Source organism: Lactuca serriola, chromosome 9 (assembly GCF_051521515.1).
Source record: "Lactuca serriola cultivar US96UC23 chromosome 9, Lser_US96UC23_V15, whole genome shotgun sequence".
Lineage (NCBI taxonomy): Eukaryota > Viridiplantae > Streptophyta > Magnoliopsida > Asterales > Asteraceae > Lactuca > Lactuca serriola.
In genome coordinates this window covers 51,197,642-51,206,326 of record NC_136416.1, presented here as the reverse complement: position 1 = coordinate 51,206,326, position 8,685 = coordinate 51,197,642, and the positions used below count along the sequence as shown (strand labels likewise).

The 8,685-nt window shown below is 43.3% G+C and overlaps 1 long non-coding RNA gene across 1 annotated transcript; it reads right to left on the bottom strand.

Annotated features, from left to right (window-relative positions):
- Nucleotides 1-6,094: 6,094 nt before the first annotated feature.
- Nucleotides 6,095-7,218, bottom strand: LOC145072054 (uncharacterized). The gene is made up of 3 exons (XR_013690910.1): nt 7,097-7,218; nt 6,828-6,896; nt 6,095-6,224 (listed from the first exon to the last, which is right to left on the bottom strand). It is a non-coding gene; the product is annotated as an uncharacterized LOC145072054 (long non-coding RNA).
- Between the last annotated feature and the right edge of the window lie 1,467 nt (nt 7,219-8,685).

The following is an 8,685-nucleotide window of genomic DNA, read 5'->3' as shown; positions in this document are numbered from 1 at the left end:
GGCTTAAGGAGCTTAGAGAGAGTATAGAGAGAGAAAGAAGAAGGTTGAGGGGTGAGAAAATGAGGGAACCCGGCACCTCTATTTATAGGGGAGAAATCTGATGGACTCGCCGAGTCTGAGTCATGACTCGCCGAGTTGGTGCATGTGGTGGCCTTCTGGTGGTGCCACGTGTCCAATTCTGGTGGTGCCACGTCACCCCCTATCGCGTGTCAGCCTTCGAACTTAGAAAAATCATAACTCTCGCATACGAGCTCCGTTTTCGACGTTATTTATATCCACGCGTAGGTAAAATCAAGATCTACAACTTTCATTTAGACTCCGTCGGCTAATTCTCGACCGATCTCAAATTTAACAGTAGGAGGCCTTTAGACTGTTAAATGACCGCGAAGAATTCGTAACTCCTTCATGCGAACTCCGTTTTCGTCCATCTTTTTGCCATTGAGTTCCTATTAATGAGATCTTCAACTCTCATTTAGGTCGCGTAAGCCAAAAACCATTCGAACTAAAATTCGAGTTTCGGGCTGTACACTGCTATTCGAAAACTTCGAAAAATCATAACTTCTTCATACGAAGTCAGATTTGGGCGTTCTTTTTATCGACGTTCTTAGTTTAACATATTCTACGACTTTCGTTTAGATCGCTAAGGATAAATCTCGCTCCATCATAAATTCACTATTTACGCTTCCCGGTGTCGTGCCGGTTTTGCCGTAAAACTTCGACGGGCCATAACTTCTTCGTTATAACTCGGATTTCGGCGTTCTTTATATGTACGGAAACCTTGAGACATATTCTACAAATTTATGTAGAGATATCGGGTTTATCTCGCACTTTAATTTTGACGCTTATTTTTATTATTTATTAATTATACATTTATAATTAAATTATAAGCACATAAATACACATAATTCACATAATACTCAAATACTTCATCTTTATTACTTCAAAAGAGTTACAAGAGTTGACCTAGACTATTACATTGACAAAAATGCTTAGCCCTGAAACCCGGGCGTTACAATTCTCTCCCCCTTAGGATGATTCCGTCCCGGAATCATGCATCAGCAAACAGATGTGGATAGCGACTCATCATGTCATCCTCTGTTTCCCAAGTGAGGTTCGGCCCATTCGAATGTTTCCATCGGACTAGCACTAAGTCGACCATCTTGCGTCGTAACTTCTTAGTCTTACGGTCAACAATTGCCTCAGGCTCTTCGATCAGCCTTTTATTGTCATCCATCCTTAACTCTGAGATTGGAATTATGTCGGGAACATCTCCCGTGAATTTCCTCAAATAACACACATGGAAAGTGTTATGAATACCATTGAGTTCTTCGGGCAATTCCAACTTGTAAGCTTGGTTCCCAATCTTCTGAAGAACTTTGAACGGTCCAATAAACCTTGGACTCAACTTTCCTCGTTTCCCAAATCGTATAAGTCCCTTCCATGGTGAGACTTTAAGCAGAACGGAATCCCCAACCTCGAAGGTTATCGGTTGTCTTTTCTTGTCAGCATAGCTCTTCTGACGATCCTGAGCTGCTAACATTCTTTCCCTAATCACCTTCAACTTCTCAGCAGTGTCATGGACTATCTCGGGGCCCATAAACTGCTTCTCTCCGGCTTCAAGCCAACAAGACGGCGTACGACACTTCTGTCCATACAAGGCTTGGTAAGGTGCCATCTTGATGCTCGAGTGAAAACTATTGTTGTAGGAAAATTCTACCAGAGGTAAGTGCTCGTCCCAATTCCCTTGGAATTCGAGGGTACATGCTCTCAGCATATCTTCCAGCGTCTGAATCGTTCTTTCGCTCTGACCATCAGTTTGCGGATGATAAGCAGTACTCAAACACAACTTTGTACCTAACTCCTCTTGTAGACTCCTCCAAAATCTTGACGTGAAACGACTATCACGATCTGATACAATCGTAAGAGGAACACCGTGAAGTCTTACAATTTCCTTCACGTAAGCATTTGCGAGCTTATCCATAGACCACTTCTCGTTGGCTGCTATGAAGTGTGCACTCTTGGTGAAACGATCCACGATTACCCAAATCATGTCGTGACCGTTCTTCGTCCTGGGCAGTTTAGTCACAAAATCCATGGTGATGTCTTCCCATTTACCCATGAGTACAGGTAAGGGTTCTAAACTCCCATACGGTTTCTGATGTTGTGCCTTAACCCTCGCACATGTTACGCACTCGGCCACATACTTCGCAACATCGAGCTTCATCGTCGGCCACCAGTAGTAGGGTTTTAGGTCCCTATACATTTTAGTGCTACCGGGATGAATCGAGTACATGGTCTTGTGTGCTTCTTCCATTAGAAGATCTCTTATTCCTCCCGTCTTAGGTACCCAAATTCGATCTTGGAATACCTTCAGTCCACGACTGTTTGTACCGAATACTAACGTTCTTCCCAAACGTTCTTCCTTTCGGTCATTTTTCTCTAAAGCTTCTTCTTGAGCTTTCCTGATGCTTTCCACAATCGCCGAGACGACTTCAATTCTTAACGCTCTTGGCCTTTTCCTTTCAAGATTGACTTTCCGACTGAGAGCATCAGCAACAATATTTGCTTTACCTGGGTGGTAAAGTATCTCACAGTCGTAGTCCTTGAGAAGTTCTAGCCAGCGTCGTTGCCTCATGTTCAACTCCTTCTGATTAAAGAGGTACTGGAGACTCTTATGATCAGTGAAGAGCTTGCACTTCGTGCCGTAGAGGTAATGCCTCCATATCTTTAAGGCAAAAACTACCGCTGCCAACTCCAGATCATGAGTGGGGTAGTTCTTTTCGTGCTCTTTCAATTGTCGAGATGCGTATGCTATCACCTTTTCTCTTTGGGTCAGAACACAACCCAACCCGACTCCAGAAGCGTCACTATAAACCGCGAAATCTTCGACTCCATCGGGTAGAGAAAGTATCGGTGCTTCACATAACTTCTTCTTTAGCTTCTCGAATGCCTCATCGTGTTTCTCACTCCACGTATACGTAGCTCCTTTATGAGTCAAAGCTGTTAATGGAGCAGCTATCGAAGAAAAGCCTTGGATAAATCGTCGATAATATCCGGCTAATCCTAGAAAGCTTCGAATTTCCGTGGGACTTTTCGGACGTTCCCACTTCATCACAGCCTCAATCTTTGCGGGGTCAACCATTATTCCCTCCTGGTTAACAACATGACCCAAGAATTGGACTTCCCGTATCCAAAAGTCGCATTTGGAGAACTTTGCAAAAAGCTTCTCCTTCTTCAACACTTCTAATACTTCCCGTAGATGCTTGCCATGCTCCTCTTGGCTTTTCGAGTAGATGAGAATGTCGTCGATGAACACTATCACAGATTTATCGAGGAATGGTTTACAAACCCTATTCATCAAATCCATGAATGCTGCGGGAGCGTTGGTTAGCCCGAATGACATAACCAAGAACTCGTAGTGTCCATATCTCGTTCTGAATGCAGTCTTCTCAATATCCTGCTTTCTCACCTTTAGCTGATGATATCCTGACCTAAGATCGATCTTTGAGAAGTAGCTCGAACCTTGCAGCTGATCGAATAGGTCATCAATCCTCGGCAATGGATACTTGTTCTTCACCGTTGCCTTATTCAGCTCTCGGTAGTCTATACACATTCTCATACTTCCGTCTTTCTTCTTCACGAATAACACCGGAGCTCCCCAGGGTGATGAACTAGGTCGAATAAAACCGTTGTCCAACAGCTCCTGAAGTTGCGTCATGAGCTCCTTCATCTCCGTCGGTGCTAATCGGTAAGGTGCCTTTGCTATCGGTGTTGTTCCTGGTAACAAGTCTATACGAAACTCCACTTGCCTATCAGGTGGTAATCCGGGAAGATCTTCGGGAAAGACTTCCGGATAATCACACACAACCGGTATATTCTGCACCTCTTTCTTCTCCTTCTTGGCATCGATTACGAATGCCAAGTATGATGCACATCCCTTTGACAAACATTTCCTGGCTTTCATCAGGGAGATGATTCCAGAATTCACTCTGCGTTTGTCCCCGTACACCATAAATGATTCCTTTCCGGGTGGGTTTACCTTTACTATCTTCTTTCGGCATTGAATCTCAGCATCGTTGGCGCTAAGCCAATCCATACCCAAAACGATGTCGAAACCGTTTAACTCTATGGGTAATAGCTCTTCGTGGAATTCGTTTCCGTTTAGGTCAATGACGATGTTCCTAATACGATTACTAACAGGTATGAATTTGCCACTGGCAACTTCTACAATCAGGGCATTATCTAGTTTTTCTACAGGCAATGCTAATTTCCCACCAAATTTATGCGACACAAAGGAGTAGTTGGCTCCGGAATCAAATAGTATATTTGCAGGCAAACCATTTACAAGAAAGGTACCTGAAGCGACGTCTGCTGCCTCCTTTGCAGCCTCGAGCGTCATCTGGAAGGCTCTTGCCTTCGGCTTCGGTGGTATGTTGGGTCTTCCCGTCTCCTTCTTCTTCGGGCAATCCCTTGAAATGTGCCCCTCCTCGTTGCACTCATAACATACCTTCTTAGTGAACGTGCATTCATTGGCATAGTGCCCAGGCTTTCCACATTTGTAACAAGTGACCCCTCCATCACACTTCCCAAAGTGCTTCTTCTTGCACTTGTCACACCATTTTGCTTCTGATCCTCCTCCCCTCGAACCAGACTTCGAGAATCTACTCTTCTTGTTGGACTTCGAGGATCCATTGAACTTCCGTTTCTCACCAACCTCAGCCCTCTCCAGACATCTTTCCTTTTGTTGGGTCTCCACATTCTTAGCTGCTCGAACAGCTGATTTCAGAGTGGTTGCCATCTTGACTGTTGGGCCAAAGTCAGCCGGCAGTCCGTTTGCGAATTTCTCAATTTTGGAAAGTTCGGTTGGCACTAGGTATGGAAACAACTTCATCTTTTCCGTAAATGCAGCAGCATAGTCATCGATGCTCATTCTCCCTTTCTTCAAATTTTGGAACTCATTGTTCAGATCAATCAGGTCTATCTCTGAACAGTATTGCGCCTTCAGTTGTTCCAAGAACTCATCCCATGACATTTTCAGAGCTTCTCCCCGTGGCATTGTATCTGCCAATAGCTTCCACCAGCTCAAGACTCCAGTTTTCAATTGTCTTACAGCGAAGACAGTCTTCTGCTTCTCGCTGCAGTCGCAGCTCTCAAACACCATCTCCATCTCGGAGATCCAGTCCATAATCTCAACAGGCTTTGGGCTTCCTGAGAGACTTGGTGGTTTCGCACCCAAGAAATTTTTGTACATCCGCCCATCCTTGTTGTTTCTCCCTTCTGGGCCATCCCTTTGCTCACCTTGAGTCCCTACTTGACTCACTTGGCGGCTATAGTTCCCTTCCTCAGATGGCTCGGGAATTGGCTCCGTCGGTTCAACATGTATGGTAGGTTCGTCCCTATTTTCGTGGAGCATCCGCCTCATTTCTTCCCTTTGTTCAGCTAGCATAGCCTGAATCATGGCTTGAACTCCAGCCATGGTGACTGGCTCAGGTGCAACTTCTTCAACAACAGGTATTTGCTGAACCACTGGAGGTTGGTTCCTACCTCCATTTGCGTTCACGTTTCCGCTACGGGTCCTTGCCATCTTGATCTATACACCGAATAAGGTGAATTTAGATCTTTATTTAGGATAGACGTTTAAATCGTCCTTATCACTCCGAAACGTTTACATGCTAGTTCTAATATCGTAGTCGTACGTTTAGAATTCTAAACACATAAGGTTTCCAGATCCGGTCGGCAATAGACCATAGATCCGAAGAAATAACAGCCTATCATGCACAAAGCATTTAGCACATAAAAGCATTTTAGGCATAATTCCTAAAATAAGCTAGTGCTCACACCTCACAGTCATCGCGTAACATTCTAAGTTTAAGTCTAGAAATCCTACAAATTCCTAGTTCGCTTAAACTAATGCTCTGATACCAACTGTGACATCCCCAAAATCACGGCCATAAAAGACCGGTTTGTTTATGCTTTGTTTCAAAATCAGAGTTACATTTTAAATGAAAGTGTTGCGGAATTTGTCCCAAAACAAAAATATGATAAAGATTTATCAAAAGCATTTCCATAGAAATGTATTTCATTATAAGACTCGGGATGTCATGTTCGTACAGATCAAAAGCATAAACAGTACAATATAAGCCTTACTACATTATTTCATATCTACAGGCCTATATCCGTAATCCCTCGTTCAAAACATCACACCTATGCTCATGCGCCACTACCTGTAATACATAAAACTGAGTGGGTCAGGCTTGGGAGCCTGGTGAGCACATAGGGTTTTCAACCCACAATAAATTAATTTCATCAATCAACAATAACCCGATTACCCGTTCCCGTTATCCTCACTTTACGTCCCTAAACACCTATCATAAGGGACCTAGCCTAAGGATCATCATCGGGACGGACACTACTGCTAAGGGGATTCCTCAGCAATAAATGTCCTAAAGGCAACCATGTGGGGGATGGAGTACACCGGTGAACACATCGTTCACAAACACCTACAGGTTGCGAGCCTGCTAGTGTTCCACTGGACTGTCTAGAAGAGTCCGTGGTCGTCATCCATACTCCGCTAGATGACAGAAACAACAACATCATCATCGAGGCCTCTCATCATTTTATCACACATCACCTATTGTATCTACCCATGTTTTACCCCAACATTTTCGTAGATATAAAATACATATACAGTTTAAATCATTGAAAACATGTATAACAACGTTCATCTAGCATAGATAGCAAGTATTCAAATAATATGCACACATAGCACGTAATTTATATAAAATACTTCATATCTATGTGTAAGTTGAAAGTAACTACGCACTCACCTGAAAGGTGGTGACTCAGCACTCGGACGGCGCTTCGATACTCTCAAAACGATATTCCTTCGATAAAACCTAGTACCAATACCACTAGGGTTTAGTCTAACGATAACCGCGATTAATTAATAGTCTAGCTATTATTATTATTATATAAGCGTTAAACGATACTTATATAACCCATAATAATAGCCTAAGTACTTATTATAAGTTCCTAATAACGTTACTATATTAAAACATAAGCTAAACTAAAGTTAGGGTAGGTATAGCTCACTTACAGCGGGTTTTCTCGAAAACCGGGCTTCGCTGGAGCAGCGTTCCCGAGCCGAAAGGCTCTTTTCTTGGAACTCCGGGAGCCTCGGGGCTTCCTTCGGGTGCTAGGGGGTTTACCTAGGCTTTAAGGGGGCTTAAGGAGCTTAGAGAGAGTATAGAGAGAGAAAGAAGAAGGTTGAGGGGTGAGAAAATGAGGGAACCCGGCACCTCTATTTATAGGGGAGAAATCTGATGGACTCGCCGAGTCTGAGTCATGACTCGCCGAGTTGGTGCATGTGGTGGCCTTCTGGTGGTGCCACGTGTCCAATTCTGGTGGTGCCACGTCACCCCCTATCGCGTGTCAGCCTTCGAACTTAGAAAAATCATAACTCTCGCATACGAGCTCCGTTTTCGACGTTATTTATATCCACGCGTAGGTAAAATCAAGATCTACAACTTTCATTTAGACTCCGTCGGCTAATTCTCGACCGATCTCAAATTTAACAGTAGGAGGCCTTTAGACTGTTAAATGACCGCGAAGAATTCGTAACTCCTTCATGCGAACTCCGTTTTCGTCCATCTATTTGCCGTTGAGTTCCTATTAATGAGATCTTCAACTCTCATTTAGGTCGCGTAAGCCAAAAACCATTCGAACTAAAATTCGAGTTTCGGGCTGTACACTGCTATTCGAAAACTTCGAAAAATCATAACTTCTTCATACGAAGTCAGATTTGGGCGTTCTTTTTATCGACGTTCTTAGTTTAACATATTCTACGACTTTCGTTTAGATCGCTAAGGATAAATCTCGCTCCATCATAAATTCACTATTTACGCTTCCCGGTGTCGTGCCGGTTTTGCCGTAAAACTTCGACGGGCCATAACTTCTTCGTTATAACTCGGATTTCGGCGTTCTTTATATGTACGGAAACCTTGAGACATATTCTACAACTTTATGTAGAGATATCGGGTTTATCTCGCACTTTAATTTTGACGCTTATTTTTATTATTTATTAATTATACATTTATAATTAAATTATAAGCACATAAATACACATAATTCACATAATACTCAAATACTTCATCTTTATTACTTCAAAAGAGTTACAAGAGTTGACCTAGACTATTACATTGACAAAAATGCTTAGCCCTGAAACTCGGGCGTTATAATAATCCTTCTATAACATCATACATCTCTAATTAACACTTTTACCACTAAGGTTGACTACCCCTATCAAGTCAACACTGGTCAACTATGGTCAACGGTCAACGGTGAGTGGTCAGGGACAAACTTCCTGCTACTCCCCGAGTCTGTTCTTCGGACTCGGCGAGTCCATGCCATGCACCAACTCAATCTCACTTTTGAGGTCAGATCCGCTCCAACAACTCATAGATCTGGCCCTCCCAAGCACATTCATCACGTAAAGTTCATGTCTTGGTGCTCATAACACACCCCATGCCTCATAAATGGTGTTTTGACCTCAAGCACAAAGACCCCAATCCAAAACCCCCATGGATTCATAAAAAGCTTGGACAAAGGGACACTCTGGACCTCCAAGGGTCCAGATCCAGAACCTAACTCGCTTAAGGGACCAAGGAAGCACTAGATCTAGCCACA